General features: G+C 39.3%; 1 protein-coding gene across 16 annotated transcripts in view; it reads right to left on the bottom strand.

The window, feature by feature from the left end:
* LOC139773476 (protein amalgam) overlaps positions 1–25,067 on the bottom strand; it is a 207,377-nt gene that overhangs the window by 43,597 nt on the left and 138,713 nt on the right. The gene's annotated exons all lie outside the window — the stretch shown is intronic.

The raw sequence follows: 25,067 nt of genomic DNA, 5'->3' as shown, positions 1-25,067 counted from the left end.
TCGCGCGAGTCGTAGATACGCAACGAGAGAAATGAATGGGTTGGGAGAGTAAAGGGATGAAAAGAGGAGGCGCGAATCATAACCGATTGTCCTTTGTTTTCAGTGCTTTGTTTTTATGGGGGTTTCTCGCACTCTCTCGGTGGCCATTTGTTCGTCCCGCTACGGCGCTGTGCCCTCTCGTTTGGGAGCCCGGAATTGGCTCCGCTTTCTCTCTTTCATTGCCGCTGTCTTTTGGAATGCTGACGAATTGAATGGCAAGGAGACGACGCCAGGGTGGCAGCACAGAAATAACGAATGCGTGTGCTCGATGAATGCTTTTCTCGATGATGAAAGAAGGTGCCGGGTGTCCTTATGGAACGTGAGGATTTGTGACTACGATGTCTCTGTGATACTGGCTCATAAAAATCTGCTTCGATAAAAAGGAGGACTGGCGAGAAATGTTTGCGGAGCCTCTGTGATAGCGGGAGGAATTTATGTACATATAAAACGAAATCATTTTCGTCCCTTTTTCATGCGTAATCTTATTAAAACAAATAATGTAAATATGGAAATACTAAGAATATGGTCAAAACCTTTTACCTTATTTAGTTGAAAAGGATTCGTTAGAAATGATTTTCACATGTTAATTGTAAATTATTTCTATAATAATATATTTTATATATAATATACATTTTATATTACTATATAATTTTCATGTTTATTTGTAATTTTTATTTGTTTTATAATATTGCATTCACAAATGCATTAAGGGACAAAATTAGTATTGGAAAATTACATCATTAGTAAATTCATGAGATAACCAAAATACATGTTTTCGATAACGTAAAATGACCCATTTATCAGAAAATAAATCTATCTGCATAATTTCATTTAATTTTATTTTGTTGAATCATAATAGCTACATAGCTGTTTAACTGTGTCAACGTTCGTTGTTAATGATATCCGCAACATCGAAAAACGATTAATTGCGAAACATATAAATAAGTTGTGGTTTCTATAGTGTGTATCCAAAACTGTTTTTCTCCTAAATCGAGTTTTTTTTTAAATTATAATTTAAATATTTAATTAATTCGTATATCTAGTGCGTCATTTAGGGAAAAAATCCGTATGAGAACAAAAGTACATATTATATTCTTTCATTCAAATAATACAAACTATAAAGGACAAATTATTGCACAGTGCCTTTATTATCTCAACAATTTCCAATAATATAATTTCCATTTCTCGAAGAGGCGACCATTGCAATGTCACGTAGAAATGCATTATGATTACAGAGCAGCGAAACACTAAATATCGTGCATATAAATGACGACCAGTGCAGGTGTAACTATTGAGGACAGCAGAATTGTGACGGAAGATAGTTTATACGGCTTTCATTGTAGGAACAAGAATACCCCCTGGCTTTGCAGAACACACTAGAACGAGTAAATTTAATGCATTACTATTCTCTTTTACAAGTCTGGTTATACGAAATTAGATTAGATAGCTGGCGAAATGTAGTCATATAAAACAAAGTCACTTTTGTAAAAGAAAACCTGATAAAAGTTTGACGTTTTACGACGTCGTTTGACGTTGCGAATGTAAGTACACGATTTCATAGCGTTATGCCGATATATAAAAAGTGTCCGATACAAAGCATAAACTTATAGCCTTCCAGATACCAAAATTTGGCTTACGTTACGCTGCGTCATTGCCGACGACCTCATGCATAACTGAATCACATTCCGACGAAACTATGCGCACAAAAGCGCTATGAAGTCTGCGTTATTCTTCGTGGAATCTTTATACCACCGTGGAGATATTTCCAATATATTGTCCGTGAGCTTCTCTCTCTCCTTCACCTTCCCGCGTGGCGTTCAATGGCGAGGGGAAGCCAAACTTCAGCTTTTCGATCGCTTCTCCTCAAATTTCAAAAAGAAGAGAGAAATAAATGCCGTCCGCCTTTCCCGTGCGGACGGCTAAAATGAAAAATACAAGACAGAAGGTCGCTATACTATTGACAATCGCCAGGATCGTCTGATCCGGACAGCGCGATAAAAGTGGATCTTAGTCGTTATTGAAATAGTGATGAGATTTATCGATTGAATGTAACAAAAGATATGTAACATTTATGAATGAAATTTTACCAAATCAGTCTTGTACTCTTTTGTAAATAAATAACAATTTTAAGTAAATAACATTTTCCTCTAAATTGAAAATGTAGATACAGTATAATTACTTCAGAGGTAAATAATAATAGCAATAATAAAAAGAAGCACAACGCATGCTGCAGAAATAAATGGTATTTTTTACTCAATTTCAAAATTTTGGCATAATCGATATCGGATTTCTGTCAATCATTTACACAAGAAAAATTTCGAATTGGTTTTATATATTAGCATGGGAACCATCCAAAAATTCAATCTGCCACGTCATGAAACATCAAATTTTTATCTGTTTTTCACGGCTGGCGCAGCGCCGTACGAAATATTGTTTTTGTGTTCTGCGTGTTTTGTAATTAAAAAAACACGAAAATATTTTTATCTTAAAATTATTGACATTGCAACCTTGCCTCATATACAGTTATATAATTAATTTTTTTGTGATTTTAATCATTTTAATACGTTAAATTTTTCAAAACTACAAAATGACAAATTAATACTAAATTAATGCAAACATTTATAAGATACACGAATCGGATTGTTGATTATGTCATTGAAATCTACAAATTTTTTTTTTATTTTTAAGATAAAAGATATAATATTGTAGAAATTGACAAAACAGAGAACAGCATATCGTTTTTAATAAATCCGGTACGGGCGATTGCAAAAGAGCTTCTTCGGCTACAAATACATATAGGAGGATCGCTTGCACGCGATTGTTCGTTTCGCCCACAATTTCGGCCGTCATTTCAATCGTTCCCCGTTTTTTCTTTCCGGTCCGATACGCCGGGCCGAAATTTTAATTTAGCTTTTCCGCTACCGCCACGAGTCTCGTGGCCGCCGGCCGTTATAGTAAATTGTCGTAAATTTATAGACACGCCCGTAGTCGCTCGGTCGTAGCCGCGGTACTATATCGCTCGTTTCATTATTAGTTGTCCGGATTTGCTCGCGTAACACGATCTGGCAGACGGCCAATTCTTTTTACTCTTAATTTCCGGACAACCAAAGTAACCGTCCGGCGCGCTCACCGTCCTCCAATCTTTCCCACTTCTCCCGTCACAATTTTTCCTACTGAGCGCTGCTCCCCGTGTGTGTCGTCTCGCGCGCGCGATGGGAATGAATTCAAGTCTCAAGCAACTCGTATTTAACAATAAGTTTGTCAGGAGTTAAAAATCCCATCGAAAATACGACACGTCCCAAGCTGAATCTATTTTGTTGTTGTTGTTGAGAATAGTCACAACCAAAATTTGACGTGTAATATTAAACAACAATTTATCTCGCGGAGTGCCAGTTCCCGAAACTTGAAATTATCCAGGTAGAGAGACGGACATTATTTTCCGCGAGCGATCCAATATATTCATCAAAAAAGTGGGTCGCGAATTGCACGGATTACGTAGTTTGCGATTACAACCGCCCCGGATTCACCCGGAGTTGCCGATTACCTCCGGGGCACATTAAAACCTCCGGAAGTTCGCGTATACGCGAGATTACGCCGACTTCGATCGAGAGCCCCCCCCCCTCGTCCGCGCTTTGAACTCGCGCGCGCGATCGGCGCGGTATTATACCCCCGCAGGTTCCCTTTGCCGCCCGCAAAACCTCTTCTCTTCCGAAACCTCTATTATTAACCTCGTTAAGCATAATTAATTACTGCACAGCATGAAATCATTATACGTATGTTCTGCGAGAAACATTTGGTTAATGGTTCAACCACCGTGTATACGCGGTTGGAAATATGTATCGCGGCTGTCCATCAACCGCTTGACAAGACTGCACGCATAAATCTTTGCACAATTATTCGCAATGAGCGGTGTAATATATCGCGATGTAATATATTAGATTACCATCATTTCAACAGCTTTAAATATATGCGCATAAATTTAACAATAGCGTTTAGGTTTCTGATATTCTTATAACATAAACGTCTATCTTAATCCATATAAAAAAGCATAGCTGCGAAAACCATTTTTAAATTAATTGGAAAATAATTTACGTCGACTTACTATTACATGAAGTTTTATATCCGTGGTGTTCGATAAGAATTTTCAATATTTGAGATTATTCCAAACTATAGATGTACATATACAAATGTAATAAGCATCAACATGATGATGGAAATAACTGTCTCCGTGATGCAGCCTTGAAAAATTTCTATCGCGTTGACGCGTTTCGAAGCGCCGGCGATATTTTACCAGCGCTTCACGATGTACACGCCGCTGTATATTGAGGATATCCTTAAAGTATCCTGATATATTCAAAACACCGTCTATATGTGTGTATGCATACACGGCTGTATGCGATAAGCAAAGCTATCGATAATTCTCAACGGTGCGTTGGGGGAGGGGGGGGGGTCACACGCAAATGTGAAACAATGTTTGTAAACAACTCGAGAGCAAACAGCAGCCGCGTTTATGTGGCAAACCGGAAGCAAAGTGGTCCGGACCGACAACTCTGGTATATATCCGGTTTATACCGTCGTCGTGTGCGGATGCGTCGTTTTGAATTAACATGCTCTTTGAATTCGATACTATTTGTTTTTGAGCGATCGAAACGCGTGTCGCGTTGCATTAACGATTTAAAATTTGATTACATCTTCCGCATTCGGTAAATGACAGATATCACGATATTTATCTGGTGATTGAAAAGAACCAGATTGAAAAATCCATCCAGTCGCGATATCGCGATATTTCACTTCGTTTGGCGTACATCCGACATGGGATCTGATAGAATCTGTTCTAAATGTAAAATGAAACAATGAAAATTCGCGAAATTATCGAATATATGTGTACATACATATGTTCAATTAATAATTTTACAAATTTAATTACTTCTCGAATTTCATTCATTTCTACGTATCTATAAAGCACTCCTCAAATATTTATTTAAAATATATATAATATAATTTATAACACTATATACATATATGTATCTATTTTGTGTGCAGCTTTATAAAGCTGTTCTCGTCAACTGACGTGTGATATTCGCTTTTTCTCGTAATTCCAGGATTAAGGGCTCACGCCTACTTTTGCATTCACGATTAAACCCTTTCACGTCCTAGTTTTTGTCGCAGTCCAGACTGCACTTTTAAAAGTGAGGCTATATAGGGCGAGGATAAGGAAGGGCATGGGAGGCGAAAAGGGATCGGTATTACCACATGGCTGGAAGTAGTAGTAACAGCATTAAAGTCAGACATCGAAACTAATTCGAGAATAATGGTATCACGTCACGGCACATACATATCGACTTAAAGTACTTTCGTCTGGCAATCGCCGCACTTGAGCCGCTCGCAAACGAATATTATTATCGAATAATGCCGAAAAGTTTTTAACCGAACGCAGCCTCGCTCGATTAAACCACACGTTACGGAGTCAAACCTTGGGAAGTTCTCTGATCAAATCCGCTTTGGTTAGAGCGCTTGAGCGCTTGAGCGCGCCGCGCCGGCCGCTCAAGATTTATTAGTCCATCGAGAGGTGCAATGGCTATTTTCCTACGATCTAGAATACGATAGTTTTGCAGTAGTTGTATGTTTCCATGTAGTTTAATTTCCGTAAATTAAGTGAAATTATAAGGGAAGGATTTTGTAAATTTATGTAAATTTAATATTAGGTATAACTAATTAAAATATGTTTAGTTGATCTATATAAGTTAAATTAAATTTAAATTAGTTTTCTCTTTTCCCGGATCCAAGATACGGAATATCTCATTTAATAACACGGAAACGCGACTGACAGGCCTTTTATCGAGATAATTCAATTTAAGTTTAAGATAATGTAATTTCCGCATAATTTCTACTCTTTTTTAATAGCCGTAATTATTTTATGAAGTCTAAATTAACCCTTCTAATTAATAATGTTGTAAAGAAAGATATTACCGAAGCTTTTTTTCCACTTTTAATTAAGAAATGTAAAGGAAATGAAAATGAGTTGGTGCTATATAATTACAATATCTTAAAAGAAACGGCAATTTTTAATTGATTCCAGTATCACAGGGGGAATTCGTCATTTTGCGGTTATGGCCGCGTATACATGTAACAAATAATTTTATTGCCGAAACAGATCTATGGAGCCAACAGCATATGTTTCTCAGGGGAGGTACAAATTATGGCACGAGGCGACGGAGCGCGTTGCGTGAATTCTCCAACTATGTTCAGTAATCGCTATTCACACTCGGAGCGACCACAATTACTCTCTCGGAGTTATATAACGCAATGCACGGTCACGTACAGCGGCACGCATGGATGACTTTTCCGCAAAATTCGTAAGCTCCGCGGCATTGTGTGCGCGCGTCGTATATATATATATATACGCCCGGTATATCTACTCTCGCGGTGGAGGTTTCCCGCGGCTTTCTGCCCGTATTATAGAACTCGCCGCAAACATTCTACCCCTTGCTGCTTGTTTGCGCAACCGCATTGCTGAAACATGCAGTCGCCGTGATATCAGCGGCAGAAAAGTCGCCTTCGTTCGACCGCAGAGTGTTAGGGACGTTGTTCCCCCACGCGGCGTGACCGCTTCATTACAACTTCCGTACCGAGAACACGGTCTAATAAGCAGAGCAGGGAGCTCTAAAACGCATCTGGAAAAAGTTCCACGTCCGATATCTGCCGCGGCGTAATCTATTTTTGTAACGTTGACACAAGCGCGATATGGAATACTTAAATATAGAGTTATTTTTGTAGATATGCTTTGTGTCGTACATATACATCCCCAAGTAGCAGAGTGATGTTAAAAGACGACATATAGTGACGTCCAATAAAATAGACGTCACTTTACTATTTGGAAATTTTGCAAAATTCCAATAGACTCAATTAGGTCCAAAATCTGCGATTACCTTCCGCGTAATATCTGCCGTGTAATATTCTACTGCAAAAAGAGGTGATGTGCTGGAGGATCAAGTATTTACGCTACATTCAATCCTTCATGTGCCTTTAATAAAAAATTTTGTAATGCAGCAAAATTGACACGGCGCACGATAGTACCGCGCGGAAAGCTACGATCTGCGCTCGAGCGCGCAACGTCCGTCGCGACCTACGTGCCGACCTGCTACCATTTTATGTCGGAGATTTCGAATTAACGAACTTTGAAATAAATGTTCGTACCGCATATTCATAAGATGACAGGGGCAATCACGGGCCGCGGGAGCTAATTAAATCGTTGTGCACCAGCGCGGCGGTTGAGCCGCGGCACCCGCGCGAAATCCGTGGCAGGACGAATTTTCGCCTTGTTAGTATTCATATTAATCACGCTTGGACTAGTCAACCGCGATTCATTCAACCCGAAAAAAGCAATCTCGTACAGTGTAATACTATAATACATCAGCTACTTGTTCAGACCGTCGTCCATATGCGTCGTAATAATTTTCCGTCAGGATATTATTTTTTGAGCAATCAAAGTTTGTAGCGTCTCTCGAGACACAAAGATATCAAGATTGATGTACGTAGATTTTAAAATTTTAATTAAAAAATTATCCAAGCTTTTTTTAACACGACGCTCTCAATCGAAATTTCACAATACAGACAAATTGTAGTCTCGTCCAATCCTTTATACTTTTCTATTGTTATCGCAGCTGAAATCTCGCGATATCGCAGTTTGAGGAAGCCAACGTCTATCCACATCTCGCGTAAGTATGTATCTATAGGCGAGCGCTTAACGCCGAGTTTCATCTCTGTTGCAGGCGCTCCGCCGTGTGTGTCCCCCACGTTTCAATGTGAATACACACGCGAATGCGGTGTTTACTGACGCAATATGCCGAATCCCGTATTTGCGTTACTATGGAATATGTTGCTCCCAGGCGATACGAATCACTGATTTTACACACGCGTTTCCGGACGCCGAATCGCATTCGACTAGCACGCTCGGACTCGCGCCGGAAAATAGAATATGGCACGTTTTTGTTCCGCAAGCTTTTTTCGTTCGATTTAATTTCATTATTTCTCTCTCCCGTTGTTCCGCTAACAAAACTAAACTGTAGTATTGTGTAGAATTTTGAGTGAACTCTTACGCGTATTCGACAAACTTATATATATTGTTCTTCTACAAGATAACTTTATAAAGAAGTGGTAATAAAAGTCTATATTTTAAAATTTTGAATATTGTATCTAAAAAGAAAACTCGAGAAAAAACATCCATAATTTAAAAAAAAAATTGATATAAATTACACTTTCTTAGTTTTTATATACTTCATTCTTAGTTTTAATAAATTATTATTAGCACATACATTGAGCAAGGAAAACAAGAAGCTATGATTTTTTTCGCTAAAAAGAATAAACAGCATTTCAATACCAAATGTTGCGAAAGATATATTTGAGACTATTTACTTTTATTTAATTTTACAAATTTTATAGATTTTATCTACATATCTCACAAATACTGTAAAACTGTGCATTTTCTGATTGAACATATTAAAAGACCAGACATCATTATTTATATACCATTCACTTTACCTATTTGAAAATAAAGTCTGAAATCAAACGATACAAGAAAACATTGTTAGATTGTAGTCTGGTTGAAGCACACAAATCTAGTTTAATCTGATAAAATCACCTCTTGAATCCATCGTAAATACGTTACGAAGTGAGCTCTTCACCAGATCGAAGAGTCAAAGTTCCGAGTGTACTCTTCGCCGTGGCATCCGTATTTCGGCGAGGCGAGTTCCCCGGGATTTTCTCGCATTTTTCGCAAGTTAGAGGTAAAAGCCACCAATTGCCACGCTTTCCACTGCTCCATTCGCCGCGAACTTGATGGAGTGACTGTAACTCAACGTGTCGAACCGACAGCTGCGGCGAAACTTCCAAGTCCAGTTACAATGGGACCGTCGCTCGCGCGGGCGCGAGGGTGGGTCGGGCGCACAAGAAAAAGGGTGAGAAAAGTGGAAAAAGCACAGACGGAGGGTTGCCTGTGTTTTCCACTCCATTTGGTATTTCTTTCATAATGCGTACGCAGCCTGCTTTTTCGTGGCCGTCGTCACTTGTACTTGCCACCGGAGACCATTCAGTGCCCCTTTGGACGTTCAATCCCCATCGGACATTCGTCCCTTAAGAGCCGCGCATCCATCTATTGAGTTTTTTCGAGCGTGAAAATCTTCCATCGCACTTTCCTTTCCGGAGACAGGAAGCTGTTCATCGGCAGATGACGCTTTCAGAGCGATGTCGCATAACGATCGAGATATAAAATTTCTTAATATTATTTTCTCTATTTAAAAGAAAATGTTATTCGACAATTTAATCCGTGTAATTCTACGGCGGAAACTATACGTGTGAGCCATTCAATTTGATGCTTATCTAATTGTAAAATATCGAGATTTTGTTATTAATAACAATAAACTGACGATTCAAGTTTTGGCTAATTTTATTTTTATTTTATTTTATTTTATTTTATTTTATTTTATTTTATTTTATTTTATTTTATTTTATTTTTGTCAAATTTTAATTATTCTCAAATGCATGAAAGTTTTTAAAGAATACTATCTACTGTTAATTCTCCTTTTCCAGAAAGTCTATTTCAAGTCTCAAAAGTTTCACATAAGAATTTTGCGCATTCTGCAATATACCCATAAACTCTTCCCTTATCACAAACTCTTCAAGCATTTCGATCTGAGGAACAACTATTAGGGTTGAGCATGCACTTCAATCTCAAGGAAACTATTCGAACTACGTGCTACATTTTGATATCACATTGTAAAGCGGATCGAACTCCAGTTAAATTTCTAAGGGCGCCTAACGCAACTTTACGGAACTTGAGTTTCGTATCACGCATCCTGCGCCTATATGCGTATATTATACTTCCGACTCCAGGATCAATACGAGGATTATACTTCCTCCGTCGGATATACGTATTAACATAATGTATATAAAACGAGAGAGATAGTGGCGAACGGCTAAATGAAGAACGGTAAAATGAGAGTATTTTAGCGTATTCCATTGCTAGTTGGAAAATACGAGGGAAGAATTAAACGGGTCATGGAAAGCTGTCCTAGGGGAATTATTTCCATTTAACGGCCCGGCTCCGGTTCCCGTCAGTCCTGGCAAGCAGTCACGCGGGCACGATAACGAGACGTTCGCAATTATTCAGGTGGCGATAATTATGGCGAGTTATTTCGTCGGCGATGACGCAATTTGCCGCGTCACGTCGGCGATTTTTCAATCCCGCGGGTTTTCTTTTTTTTTTGCGAGCTCCTTGACGAGGGGTTTGGGATTCCCTGGGAGGCTTAATGAGGCCGACTGAGCTTCGTCGGAGAAAAATGTCTCATATACATTATATATAGCTAGGAAATCTCTGAGACCCCATTCTCGAAAGTCGAAGATGACTCCAAGAGGATTTCTATTCCTTCACACCTTTCCATATATTTCTTTGTAATATTGGTATTGATAGCGCTCCGAGAGATGTTTCAAAACAAAAAAATTTTAGAAAATAAAATTCTGACATGTAGTAAGATTTAAAAATATTTTATATCGTATGTTTACTATTTATTTAATATTTTTTTACAAAATTTATTGCTAAATATTACTTAATATTTTATTAAATATTTTGTATTATTATATTAAATAATATAAAACTCGACACAGAGAGATATATTGTTTGACATGAGAACCTTGGATAAGAAATTGGACGCGAGCAATTCGACAGTCTCTTGCACATACGTAGACACATGCACACACACATTGACTCTTTCTTATAATATATCAATTCATCGAGGTAATTAAAATCAAATAAAGAGACGGAAGCGATATATACGAATACGACACGAAACAATGAGGTAACTCTGTGACGCGGTCGACGATAAAGAGCGGATTGGCAGCCGGGGGATTAAAATAACCCAGTGCAGTTGCTTCGAAAATATTGGCCAAGGGAAATTGATATCAAACATAAATGCTTGAAATTGGTTAGTATCGATTGTTACATATTCATCCGGCCGTGTCCGCGAATGCTATCGGATTTCAATAATTTATTACAATTCCAATTTCGTTCGCCCTTTTGCTCTTCGCGCGACCATCGGAATATTTCATTCTAGATGGGATGGATTTCTTATCTCTTAATTGATTCATATTAGATCTCTGGTTGTTTCATTATTATCGGCGATAAAATAAAAGTTTGAAGGAGCTTCTCTCCACAAAGTAAAATTATGTTTTCAATCATCGGAAAAAGTGTACTCTTAACAACATAGCTTTTAGAAAACGAAGTACTTGTATCAGTGATCCTTTTTTTATTGAAAAGGTTTGTTATAATAATAACTTTTAATTATTTTTTTCTTCAGTTACTTATTTACCAGACTCCCTTCGGAACACACTTAATATTATTATTACAACCTCTTTCTTATCGAGTAAGAATGTTTATTCGTTTCTCTTAACTGCCAAGGTGTCCCAAAGGAGATGCGCAGAGAGCCGCGACATTAATTCTCACACTCTTAAACTCCAAAGACGGCCCTATAAGCGGGACGTAAACTTCAGCAAAGTGACTTCAAGCATGCAACGAGAAAGTGAACTAACGCTAGTGCCTTCTAATTGATGTTCCCTAATTGAAATAATGTCTCACCATCGCCTCCGGCCGGAGTTCTCTGGCCGTAATATCCGCGAAATTCGCAGGAGCGCAATTTATTTCTTGCATTCATTTGGAATCTTAATTTTCACTTCCCGGTTTCGGAGTCGTTGTAATTACACATTGATCCATTGAGTCGCGCGCGCGGCGGCGGCGGCGGCGGCGGCAGCGGCGGTGGGATTAAGGAATGGAAGTACTCTCGGCAAGCACAAAATACCTGGGCGTCCTTTCGCCTTTTGATTCACTGATAATTATGCCGTGCTACAGCGAATAATAAGCGACAGAAGTTTTCGCTTCTTCCATCCGCCGCGAGCTATTCATTGCGGCCAGTCGGATAAATTATTTATTCTGTGCCAGAAGAACTTTAAGCGAAACGGACGGTGGAAAGAATTTCCGTGTGCCTCTCGCCATTCCCACAATTTATTTCGATTCTCGTGGCACGAAGGATAAATTCACTGGTTGAAATTCGCGTGATAATCCTGAAAAATATTACTTTTCTATTGTACGAACTGCACGGGCGTTAGGGGCAAAAATATATTCACTAGTGGTAGCATTTAAAAATTCTTAGAAAACATTTCGTAGCAATGTATGGTCTAATTAATAAGGAAGGAATATATACATTGTCAAAATTAAGTCTTGTACCCTTTAATTGCAATTACGCTTATAATTATAATAATATTTTAATAAATAAAATGTTTGATATATGTAAAAGAATGTAAGCCACAATTAAATAAGCTACAATGCTTACAAACAAATTTTACATGATAAAAATACCTCTGATTGCGTTAAAATGTCATAACGGAAAGTTCAAATGTGTTCTTAAAGAGGCAATTTAAGTAAATTTTAGTCGTGAATTCAAGCATTCTTTGAAAGCACTTACAGCGCTACTTCGTCATTCCAAACGAATCTTCCGAATGGCTCAGAATGAAGCTCTTGAATAGTAGAATCTTTCCGCGCTCCCGTACGTCCTCGCAATTTAGTTCGAAGAAACGAGAAGTGAATTTATTAGTTGTAAACCGTGCGAAAAATTCTTATAAGTTATTCTTACAATACAGCTGACATTTTGGTATTCAAGTTTGAGTTCGGCCAAAATTATTTCTTGCATCTTGTTCCCGCGTACCGCGTACATCATGCGCTGCACGAATATAGAAAAGAAACGAGATCTGGATCGGTTGAGGAAAATTATGCATCGAGTAAGGCCCTTACGTGTAAAAAACAGATACAAGTAAATATGCAACAACTTAAATCACAATTACGATCTGAAGTTATGAAGTTTGAAGTGTACGGTTATGAAGATACACAGTCTACATGTCTCATGTATATATGCAACAATTGCACAGGACACTGGCCGCAATAACTCAGAAGATCTAGTTCGTTATTCCCGCGGGCATCAACGCTCATTCAGGTCGAAAAAAAAAGGGGTGAGTCCAACGTATATAGTTGCGTAATTCACGCGGGTAAGTCTAAAATATGTTCACACCACGGCGGCGAGCCGGAAGACAAATCTCGGTATGCGCAAGCAAAAGAAAATTGGACACCTCGGAAGCACGGACGCGCGCAATCTACGCTATAATTCAACCCAATCTCCGCAAACAGCAGTTTGGCCTGTTACAGATCCGGCGCCGATGCGCGGCAGTCGCAGTTACATATTTTATGGCTGCAACATCGCATCGAAAGGGGGGCCGAGAAGAAAAGCCGAGATTAGAGTCGCGAGAGTCGAAGACAATCGCGGGTCGCCAGGTCGCGTCGCGTCGCGTCGGTCGGACAATTTGCAAATAGCCGACGTTCCGTGGAAATTTACGACACGTTGGTGATATTTCATTATAGGTTTTCATGGACGTCGCGTTGCGCGCGGGGGCACACATGTACCTCGTAGCGTAATATATGTCCTCACGTACCACATAACACATCTCGCGTATGTGCAACGCGTGTCCGCGCGAACTCGCGCGACTCGAACTCGGGTCACGTACTCGTGATAAATGCAATAACATATAAACTGTGGCGAGAATTAGAGCCCCATGGCGATTTATATCGAGGGTTTTCGCTCCCGTCTCTCGTCCTCCCCCCCCCCCTCTCTCTCTCTGCCTATCCTCCGGCTCTTCCTCCCTCTGGAAGACCACTGAGGTGCGATGACCAGTAGCGGGTTAGTAAAACTCGCCGTCTACAGCCGTATCGTGAAAGTTTCGCGAATCGCCGGCAATCCACGTCGATTTATGCGAGTCATAAATAAAAAAAAAAAGAGAGAAAGAGAGAGAAGAGACGCGGGGCGAGGAGAGGCAGTAAGAGAAGGCGGAAAACCGCCTTGAGCTCTGACAAATTGGTTCCTGGAAATTTCAAGCCCTCTTTCTAGACTTTAGCCACTCGAAGCGTTGCGGCTACTGGGTGCGGGAAATTGACTCGTGCCACCAATCGGAACTCAAGGCTTTTGCTGGAGACGAAAGAAGAATGTGCATTCGACATGTGCGCGCGTTGAATAATTTCGCGAGCATCGAGCACAGATTCCTCGTCGCCTCTCGTCGAAAGTTGCAAAAGATTGACGTGATCTTTCGGAAAATAAATGTTAGTCCTGACAGATATTAATATTCCTCTCGTATTCGCAGAATAATTATGAATGTACGAATTGTAATGCGTTAAATCGTAATTATTTCATTCACAATCACTTAAACAATTTAACTGGTTTATATTTCAAAGATGACACACAACACAATAATATTAGGCATTCTTAATAATGCAATACTTTTACTAAATATCACATTAGTTATGCACATGTCTCGAACTTGACTGCAGCTAAAAATTAAGTGAAGAATCAAAATAAATAATTTAAAAAAATTCACAACTGTATCTATAATTATTAAATTATTAGTAATATGTAGAAAATTATATTTTTGGAGAGAAATAGAGAGAATGTTGCGGAAGTTTCGGAAGTCTACATCTGAGGCGGACAGTAGGCGAATCGGTTAGATCAGAGTTGAAGTGCGGAAAATTAGGTGTCAGGCTTGGAAAGAGAAAAACAACGGGCGGTACTCATTGTTCCTGTGCATTCGTCTTTCGTTATCTGAATACCAATATTTTTTCACGACTTGACAAATTCGATCAGTACGATTTTCCTACGAACACTCTTCTTCTGTCTTTGTCAATCTTCTTTTGTGGATCCATTTGTTGTCTTTACGCGCGTAAATAATCAGCGCGATTTGTTCGAGGAGTGGCTTTGGTATATTTTGCATGAATTTGTTATATCTTATTTATTATGAAGAGTCGCTCTCTTCATAATCAGGAAACAAGACAGTAATGCATTTAAAAGTTTTATAATTTTTAAGTTGTAATTAATTAATCTGCTTTTTAATTAAAAGAAATACATACTTTCGCTAATTTTCGTATTTAAATAATAAATAGCATAATTTTTCCAAAATGCAAAGTTCGTTATCCTAGTAATAGTTTTTTTTACCACAAGGAAATCATATTAAGATTAAAACGTACAAGAAACGGAGAAAAGCTATTTGAGGGTTTTAGCGTGCAGGGACAGACGTGTAGATATAATAAATAAATACGCATGAAGAATATGAAGACACAGCCAATAGATCCATAAAAGAAAATTAAAGAAGAGTAAACATAGGAAAATCACGAGTTCTGATCGAATTTGTCACGCGATAATATTGGTATTTCGCGCACATAATACGTGCGCAGGTTTTTATATCTACTACATCACGGGGATGTTCTTATTAACTCCTCTACAAAAAAACTTAACAGATTAGTCTGATTTTCATTGTTGCCAACCCCCAGCCTAGGGGATCAGTTCCTTCTCTAAATATAGAGAGCTAGGCAAGAATACTCTCGGTGGGTTGCCATCCCTGCTTCCGAGAGGTGGCGATCAAATAAAAACCGACAATTTTTGGTCGGATTTGAACTCGGATCTTCCGGCTCACTAGACCAGCGCACACCTCTCTGCGCCACGATCGCCACTGCAACTTTTAAGAATCTCAGAAAACTCAATAATAGTAACTAGTGTTTGGATGTCAAGTGCTTTAAAGATAGATAAAACAAAATTTTGGTTACTGTCTATCACGATAATCATTCTTTCATCCTTCCTGTGTACAGTGGTAATGATACGAAAAACTATTTCTTAAAAAAATATTAACGGATTGTTAAAATAATTTCGTCAAAACCTACTTTAGAAATAATTACTACAATCGAATATATTTGTGATAAAGATGAATGTATCACATAAAATAAGATCTGGTTTACTAGCCAACTTCATCCAACATTACGTGCAAGATACATGAATAATTTACAAAATAGGTTCGCTATTGTTGCTCAGGAACAATATATCTTAATTATATCTTAACTTTCATCATTATATTATATGACGAATTATTTACCTGAAACGAATTGCACTGCATAACTTGTACCTATACCTATACGTATCTTAAGCTCTTTATATAGTATCATTTTAATAAAAAATAATCCAATAGCACAGTGGTGGCTAAAGTCGACCTAAAATCATGTTCTACCATTTCTATTGCGTCGTCTCTGCACTTCAAGAACAGTTTTAAAAGATACAGTTCGATCAAGAAAGTTGACCAAACAAGACGTGATGATAAATAATAATAATAATAACTTTATTGTGACTTTTAAGCTATAAGCTTCAAGGTTTCTTCTTTCTTCCGGTCCTAAAGAAAATTACTTGGACGACTGTTTCGCGTTCCTTCGCGTCAATTCGTCATGAGCTTAACATTGTTTCGGCCTAGGGGAGGCCCCGAGCGTGAAATCCTGACGGAGTTCCTTCGATACGCCGAGATTGCAGAGCGTAATCTCGAGAGGTGTCGATGTAATCGAAAGCAGCAATTTAACGTGCTCGGGTGTTATGGCGCCAGATAGGTAGATTTACGTAGATGCATACACAGGCGTTGCAGCTTCGATTACACGGCTATAGGCGCTACAAGCGCCATACTTTGATCCTTTGTGTACGTCGCATATCTGGAGAGACTCTTGTGCAAATTACGCTCGCGGCTCGACTGCAGAGGACGCCGGCTTTCATAAGAATACTCGACGATTCGATAAAAGCGATTCTCTATCGAAAAGATGTGTGCTCTCGAGAATTTTGCGCTATATGTGAAACAAATATTAATTGCGGAAATTCAACAAATTAAAATGAGTCTGCCATCTCACGAATGTTGAACATCTCACGTTATCACATAAATTAATATTATCATTACTTTCTAAGATTGGGCGGCAAATTATAATAATTGTAATAATATTTATGTCGTAGTTATGTATAAATTAATTAAGTTCGTTAATATATTTGTCCGTTTGAAATTTATCTTTATTAACAATTTATATAATTATATATTTACTGCAATTTTTTATTATTATTTCTAGTTAAGTAAAAACTTAAGTTATGTCCTATATGTATTATAATATTGTACAGAAAAGATAAATTATATATATATATTCTAATAAAAATGAAATTATAGGTAAAGCATTATCAAAAGTAGTTAAAGCAAAATCAGATTACAACATCAAACAAGTGTCGTCCACATTGCATTTTGCAATGTGGATCCACAGGGCGATTAAAGATGAATGGCATCATCTGCGAAGCGCCATTCAGATGATTATGCAAACATCATGGACCGTTCACTTTAAGCGCGAAGGCGTCAATATGTGCCTCCGTCCTAAAGATACGAGCTCATTCGCGTGCAGACGTATACCTATGTAATTCACGTTACATTGCGCGTATAATGTAACTCGTGCCATATACACGTTCCGGCGCCATCCCCGTGTTAAACCGCAGCTGTCGATGACAACTCTCTCGTTGTTAGTCACGAAATTACGTTCCAGCGTCGCGTTCGAGGTATTCCGGAAGGCGCAAGAACGTCAAGGGAGAGAGACGCGCGCGCGTATCGGCTGAATTATACGGCGGTTCGTCTTGCCTTCCCCTTCCCGCCGCGTCCGTCCGATTATTAACTATTATTGCACCGTGACCGCGCATTCGAAATTGAAGCTTCGCAGATATTCTCTCCCTTCGACTTTGCCCCGCAATTTCGTAGTTCTTGTTTGACTATTTACAATATTAATTATCGTATGCGAGTAATCTTCTGCACACTTACGAAGAGTTACGTAAACTCAAAGGAAGATTATAAGAAAATATTTAGACGGCTCGAGTTATGCAAGGTTCTTATGCGAACTTTTGGTCGTGCAAAAGTTAATGACGTTGAATTAATCAAAATTATACAAATAACTAATGATATCTGCCTAAATAAATTAATTGGAGTAATTATTTATAACAATATAATTATACATAATTTCTATAATATAATTTATACATGAGTAAAAAAATCTTCAGAATTATATAAGTTTGGAATTTCTAGACTTTATTGAATAAAGAAACTTTGCAGTCTCGGTAATGCATTATCACTTACATCGTGAAGGAGTCGACGATAGCGCTAACTCAGTTACATCGCGCGCGTATTGTGCATGCACGCTGCAACGTGTCGCGCCGCTCCTCATTACCCGATCGCGCTCTTACGTGAACTCCGGGAACTCGCAGCACGGGCGTACGTATTGAGCGGATTAAAATATAAACTCACGAATAAATTGTAATTTCGACCCTGTGTTAAATTACTCGTATAAATTTACGACCGGAAAGTTTGAAGAAGCGCCCTGGCGGCGCGTATAGCGCAGCGCGCCGGAGTTTCCATTTAATTAACGCTACCAAACTACGAACTTAACGGTTCCACCTTTATTCGTCGTCGAAATTACAAGACTCCGATTTTAGAGCCGCGCGCCGCGCCGGTCGCCGCGCGAATAAAATCGCCTTCGCGCCTTTCGGTTATACGGCTCTCCCCCCGCCCCCCGCCCTGGGTTGAACTTGTTACAAAGTCACTTCTTTCGAGTAAGTAATACCATTTGTCCGCGAAAATTCCGGGTTTTGGAATTTCCGCGCCGTACTTCCCCGAAGAGAGGGTAATCCGGTCCTCGGGGCGATTTCAATTACACCGGCAAGCGTAACTACTAATGCGCCACGGTCCTTCATAAGGTAAAGCGACAATGCATAGCTAGGGCACATAGACACGTTATACGTGCGCATGCACCCGGGAGAGAGAAGAGAGCGCGGGCGAGAGAGGAGAGGACTGGTGAGCCCCGGAGAAGGAAACCGTTCCCCGGATCTCCGAGGCCCGGTGGCACCGAGCCCTCGTCGTCGTCGCAGGCAAACGTGTCAAGTTGCCTTAGGCAAAGCTAACATCGGGGGTACCTCGAGATAGATATATACGCGCCGCCGTACCGAGACACGTCAGGACACTAGAGAGACAATTCTAGTTAGTGCCCGGTTTCAACTCGACCCTCTCTCGCCTCGCCGCCCCTATATATCCACTTCTCTTTCCTCGTTCTGCCCTCCGTTCTCGTTGTCGCTGTCTTCCGGTGAAAGCGGCGATCGCTTTTGTATTCTTGTACTTCGCCATCGCTAGGAAGAACATTTCTCTCGTAACTCAGGGATTAAACGCCATAATCTTTTACGTTATTGGAATCGGTTAATTACAATCTATGCAATTATTTTGGATCAAAAGGTTCAATAGATTCAAAGATATAAAAATGTTTACATCAATCTGTAGATGTGAGGCTTTAAATTTAAAAAATCGAAGAAAATATTTAAACAATGTTATTGTTAGAATAACTCGTGTAATTATTGAACTTATAAGCAAAAGACAACTGGCAGGAGACAACACTGGGACGCAGGGGAAAACAATAACTTATTACCTGGTGGTAAGCTATATGCGGCGCAAAGTAGCGTACAAATTTCGAGGGGAGTCAGGTTGCCATTATGGTGGCTGCTGAGCCTCATGATATTAAGCAGATTGCACGTATAATAGGGTAGTCTTCGTACGACTAGCTTATGTCAACAGCTTTACGCTTTATACTCGGCGGATGCGACTAGAAGGTATCTCTTAACCGATTACCGAGTAAAGTGTTTAGCGCCATTCGTCATTAAGGAAACGTGCACGCGTCGTTTTTTCTGCTGCAAATCTATTTTTCTAATTAATAAGTATTCGTGAAAGTTCTGAAACGAAAACGAAAATTTTAATCAATAATGTTTCGCACTTGGGTTTTCTTCAAAATAAAATCAATAAGCATTTTATTATTTTGTTTCGAAATATTCACAACCTCGTTGAACTTAATTTTTAATAAGATCGAACTAATTTACAGTCTCTCTCAAGCTTCTTTACATTTAGTTATTGTAAAAACAATACAAAGGGTTCAATAAGTTATTTAGTTTTCATCCATCCAGCTGCGACCGCGTGATTCCCTTGAATCCCACTCGCGATATTGTTTTAATGAGTAAACCAAAATTTCTCTCAACTTCAACTAAAATAATGGCTCCCCTAATCTGAACAATCGAGGCAGCTCACATAGAATTGTTGCAGAAATGTCGGCCCGCAAGGCAATTGCATTTTACCTCCGCATCCGCGACATACATCCACGCGGAATTTCCGCGCCTGCACCCGCTTCCTGCATTTTGTCACGTACATCTTCATCATGCTCGCTTCAGCGCGGTTTCCTTTCAGCGCGAGCCGTCGACCCACTTTGGAATCGTGGATCGATTCAAAAATATTTTTCACGATAATAACTCCCGCGATTGCGAGGGACTGATTCCCGAAACGCCGTCGCGCACGTCCGGTCGGATGCCGGTATGACCGCGGAATATCGAGAAAAGATTTTTCCCAGTGTAACCGAGCGTTCTCGCGTTCCACCGGCCGCACAGCTGCACATGCATTTCGAAATCATACTGCAATGCTGTTTGTACAAGCCGATCGATATCGAAAATAAATTGTATTCACTTTTTAAAAATTATTTACAATAAGTGTTAGGAAGATTTTTATTTTTAATTAATTATTTTCAATCAATTAGTTGTACAGAAAATTTATATAATACAAATTTCACGTGTAAAATTCTGTAGATTGACTTAAATCTGTAAAAAATATATTATTTTAGCATATTTTTTTTTTACAAAAAAGGTGCTGTAAGCAATGAATAATGTAATTTTTACTCGCAAGTAGAAGTTTGCTTTAAACTGACTGAATCATACGCATATGTATGCATATGCAAATTTTATTTATACTGTTTGATTAATATGAGAAATATCGTAGATTGGTAATTTAATTATTTATTTTAATTCCAGTGTTATTTGAACCTATTTTATTATATCAGAAACAAACAAAATATGGAAATAATTTTGGGCGAAAGTATCAAGCGTATTTATATAACACAATGTCCAAAGAGAGAGAAAGAGAGAGATAGGAGAGAGAAGAGAGAGAGAGAGAGAGAGAGAGAGAGAGAGAGAGAGAGAGAGAGAGAGAGAGAGAGAGAGAGAGAGAGAGAGAGAGAGAGAGAGAGAGAGAGAGAGAGAGAGAGAGAGAGAGAGAGAGAGAGAGAGAGAGAGAGAGAGAGAGAGAGAGAGAGAGAGAGAGAGAGAGAGAGAGAGAGAGATCTCTGTTTCTCTAGAGAGAGAACGCTTTCGTATCTTTTATTTACTGTAATTGAAAAGTGATTACTTTCTCGAATAATCAAATAATTATCGCAGCAACAATGGCGCAAATGCGCGAAGCGTTGGATGTGCAGCGATCATTGAACGTTCGATTGGCATGTAAGAATTATTGGAAATTCTAATCTTGTGTGCTTGAGTTAATTACTTTGCCACGTTTACTGCATAGTAGAGCATTACGAATTACGCGTACGGCAGAAAATCAAGTTTACACTAACTGCCTAACCATAATTTCCACAACGGATGACTGCGTCATTATCGATCGCAATTTCTGAAACAATCGCGGGAATACCCCGAACGGGGAATAACGTGTGTGCGTATCCTTGGCTCGTTGCAATCCGCGCACGGTCATACAGTTATGCGTAATTGCACTCACGCAAGTTTCGACGAATACACGTGGAACCGGCAGGAAATCGAGTAATTCAATTCTCATCGGTTTAATGCCCCGCTCTTTCCGTCGGAAGGGCCGCGCGATATTAAGCGGATTATCGAAAACGTAGGAATCGACGACAGTCGGGAGAATTGTCGGGCATCGCGTTCCGATATTGCGTCTAATTGACATCTAATGGATCTCCCGGGGAGATCCGTTTCTCCTCTCCGTCTCCGCGAATTTAATTCGATCTCCACGTCGCCTTCGTAATGGATATAAGCCAGGCACCGACGAAAATCAATGAGAGACGTAGGTATCTACCGCGCCTTCCGCCTTCACGCGTGCTCAAACGCGTGCACCTGGCAAATGGAAAATGGAAATTGGATTTCCCTAGTCGCAATGCGTATGAAAGAATATATGATAAGGGTGATGGTAATTTAGGTTGTTACGAAATTAGTACGAGAAAATATATTATAATTAGGTTTAGTTCACACTATCATTATAAATTCAAAGCGCTAATAAAACATTTCTATTTGAGAAAACTGAACGATACGTTTCTAAATTAAAGGAATTAGCCCCGTGTTGCCCAGTTGTTCTTTAAGCATATAAATTTACGGAATAATATACTAAAACAAATATATACGATGTCTTTTAGATATCCTCGTGGCTAATTACATGAAAACCGTATATGACGTATGCCGCACTCCATACTTTAGCTTCAGTTTTATTCGCAAAGAACCGCGTATCTATATACATAGTTCTCGAAGTGACATAACCCTCCGCCTCCTCCCGCGGGATTTAACTTTAAAGCCAGCCTGGCAATCAAGATACAGAGCTTACGTGCTCGAGCCCAAAGTTACACACGTTTTACGTACCAATATCCATTTTCTTGAAATCTCTTGGATGGCGCTGTGACTGCGCCGCGACTTACGCGGCTCAAGCGCCCGCGAGAAGAAATACGCGGGGAAAACCTACGCCGGGGCTTCTTCCGCCATCCCGCCGTACCGCGCGTTATCCCGCCGTGAATTAATTCGGAATTAACGCGGATCGCAGACGCCAACCGGTAAGCGCTTAATTATCGACAAAATAGAGCGTACCGTGGAGACCTACCCGTCACACTCTGTCCGTTCTAAGAACTTTGTGAATAATTAAGCATGCCCACCGGCGCGCCCGTGCTAAATGGAATTACTAATTCGTCGATGCAATTTTATCATTAATTGGCCAATTAACGGTAAAACGCGGAGTGTAGAGATGCCGCGGGAATTGCTGCGCTTCAGATATTGTTTTGAAGCTACTTGCACTCTATATTATGAGGTAATAATGAGAAGATCATTGTCTCTTTTAATTTGATTTCAAATAAGATTCTTTTCCGTAAGGCACGCGATTATTATTGTTCCATAATTCGGATAATAATTTCTTCGACTCATTATTTGCAAGGATATGCGCAATAAATATTAGAGTATTTTATTTAATATTATTAATGTTTGATATATTACCAATTTATTACGCCATTATTCTCTTCGCCTTCTAATTATTTTATCTAATTTGTTAATTTATCAAAAATTAAATTCTTAATTTATACGTGAGATCTAAAGTGGCCAAATTATATATATAACTTAATCGCGATATTTTTAGGTGATCTCGTCTTTCCGTTCGGGACGTATCGATTTTCCGCACGTAACCGCAAATAATCCGCGCGGCGTGTTCGATAGCGGCGTGGAAGGGTTGAGGGTGCCGGTACGTACGGTTTACCGGTTACATTGATTTTCGGGTCCGCTCTCACTCGCGCCAGCCATCACCAGCTCTTCGCGAGGCGAGGGAGTTCGCGCTCCTGTTCCTGCCACCCTAGAATTGTCACGGATTTCTGAATAGCGGTAGATGTGTAATTTGCGAGCGCGAAACGCACCTGCCTATTGGGACGCGGGCGCGCTAAATCACGCGCTGCACCGCGCGAGTAGGGAGGGGTGAATGAGTTAAAAAGGACCGAGCCGTGCTGTGGACAGCAACTACCGCGTAGCACAGGTGGTTGCGCGATACTTTGCGTTTTTATGACGGCGAAAGAAAACGAGACCAGCATAATATAACTGGCTGCGATGGAGAGAATCTGCCTGATTTTTTTAGCAGGAATCGTAGTCGCGTTTAATAAGTTCAGGAATCGTTTAACAAATTTTTTTTTTATTTCTACGCGATTTGCGCGAAAATCTCCACGCAAAGTGCTACAAAGTATAGTACATGGTAGGAAAATAATTACTCTTCTCGTAATTAAATTTATTAATTTTGAAGAGCAACTTGCATATTAATATTTTTTATGCTTTGTAATAAAGTATATTCTGTTTGATAGTTGAAAAATTAATATACTTATACTTTTGTAATAATATTATTATAAATAAACATATGTATAAAAACAATAATATTCATGAATATAAGAAAACGGGCTAATTAAGAGCCATGCTAAGCATCAAAATAACTGTAAAGAAATTATTGCGAAAAATATTACCTCAGCCAGGGTTCGAACCTGGAACCTCCCTTATTCCGTGAAGGATGTCGTACCAATTCGACCACTAAGGCATATGGTAATATTTATCGCAATAACTTATTATTAGTTGTCATGTTACGCGTACTTTCAGCCAGCGTGACTTAAAATTCGAAATATTGGAAATGGAGTCACGCTAGCTGAAAGTATGCTTAACATTAATATACATGTGGAGTCTCACCATCGCGACTCGCAGAGATTCGCATGGTATTAAAATTCGAAGATTCACGAATATAAGAAAACGGGCTAATTAAGAGCCAGGCGCGGTAAATGATGCGCAAAAGTTATTTTTATTTTTTAATTTTTACATATTTTCCAACCTTATAGTAACTGCGCGCCGACTAAATTGTCAGACTTGCAACACAGCTCTGACACTGTTGTTTATAAGTCCACTGATTTGTACACAGAAATAAAATTATTAAGATAAAAGAATTTAGTGGCTGTTCCATAAGTTTGTGATAAAAGAATAAAAGTACATAATGTCGTTTAATAATACAAACTGTGAATTTAAACGCTATCTTTTTCTATCGAATTAATCGGGTGTTCACGAATTTATAAGTGATTGCTAGCAACGAAGATTTTGCAACGTGACATGACGGCAAGAAGCTTACTACTCGACTTACAATTAGATGCTTTCTGCAACGAGGAAATATTTACTACGTACAAGGGGATCCGTCATGCAGCCGGCAAACTGTACGCATATATAGGGTTAAACTGTAGCTATTGTATTGCGTCTCACAGTCATGTGTAAGCCGAGAAAATGCACATTAACAAATTTTCCCCTTTAGGGGTTGATTAGGGCAAAATCTGAAATTATGTTTTTAAACACTTGTATGCGGGTAACCTTTGTAAGCAAAAACCAAGTCGATATCTCATCAGGCCCAAGCAGGGAGAAAGTCGTGAAAACACATCTTACCCCTATTCACCCCCTTAGGGTTCAAATTTCTAAAAATCCCTT

Source organism: Temnothorax nylanderi, unplaced genomic scaffold (assembly GCF_030848795.1).
Source record: "Temnothorax nylanderi isolate EJ_2023f unplaced genomic scaffold, tnyl_v1.0 TNYL_tig0062_pilon, whole genome shotgun sequence".
In the NCBI taxonomy this organism is placed as follows: Eukaryota; Metazoa; Arthropoda; class Insecta; order Hymenoptera; family Formicidae; genus Temnothorax; species Temnothorax nylanderi.
Note: the sequence above shows the minus strand (reverse complement) of the source record. Positions and strands in the feature narration are given on the sequence as shown.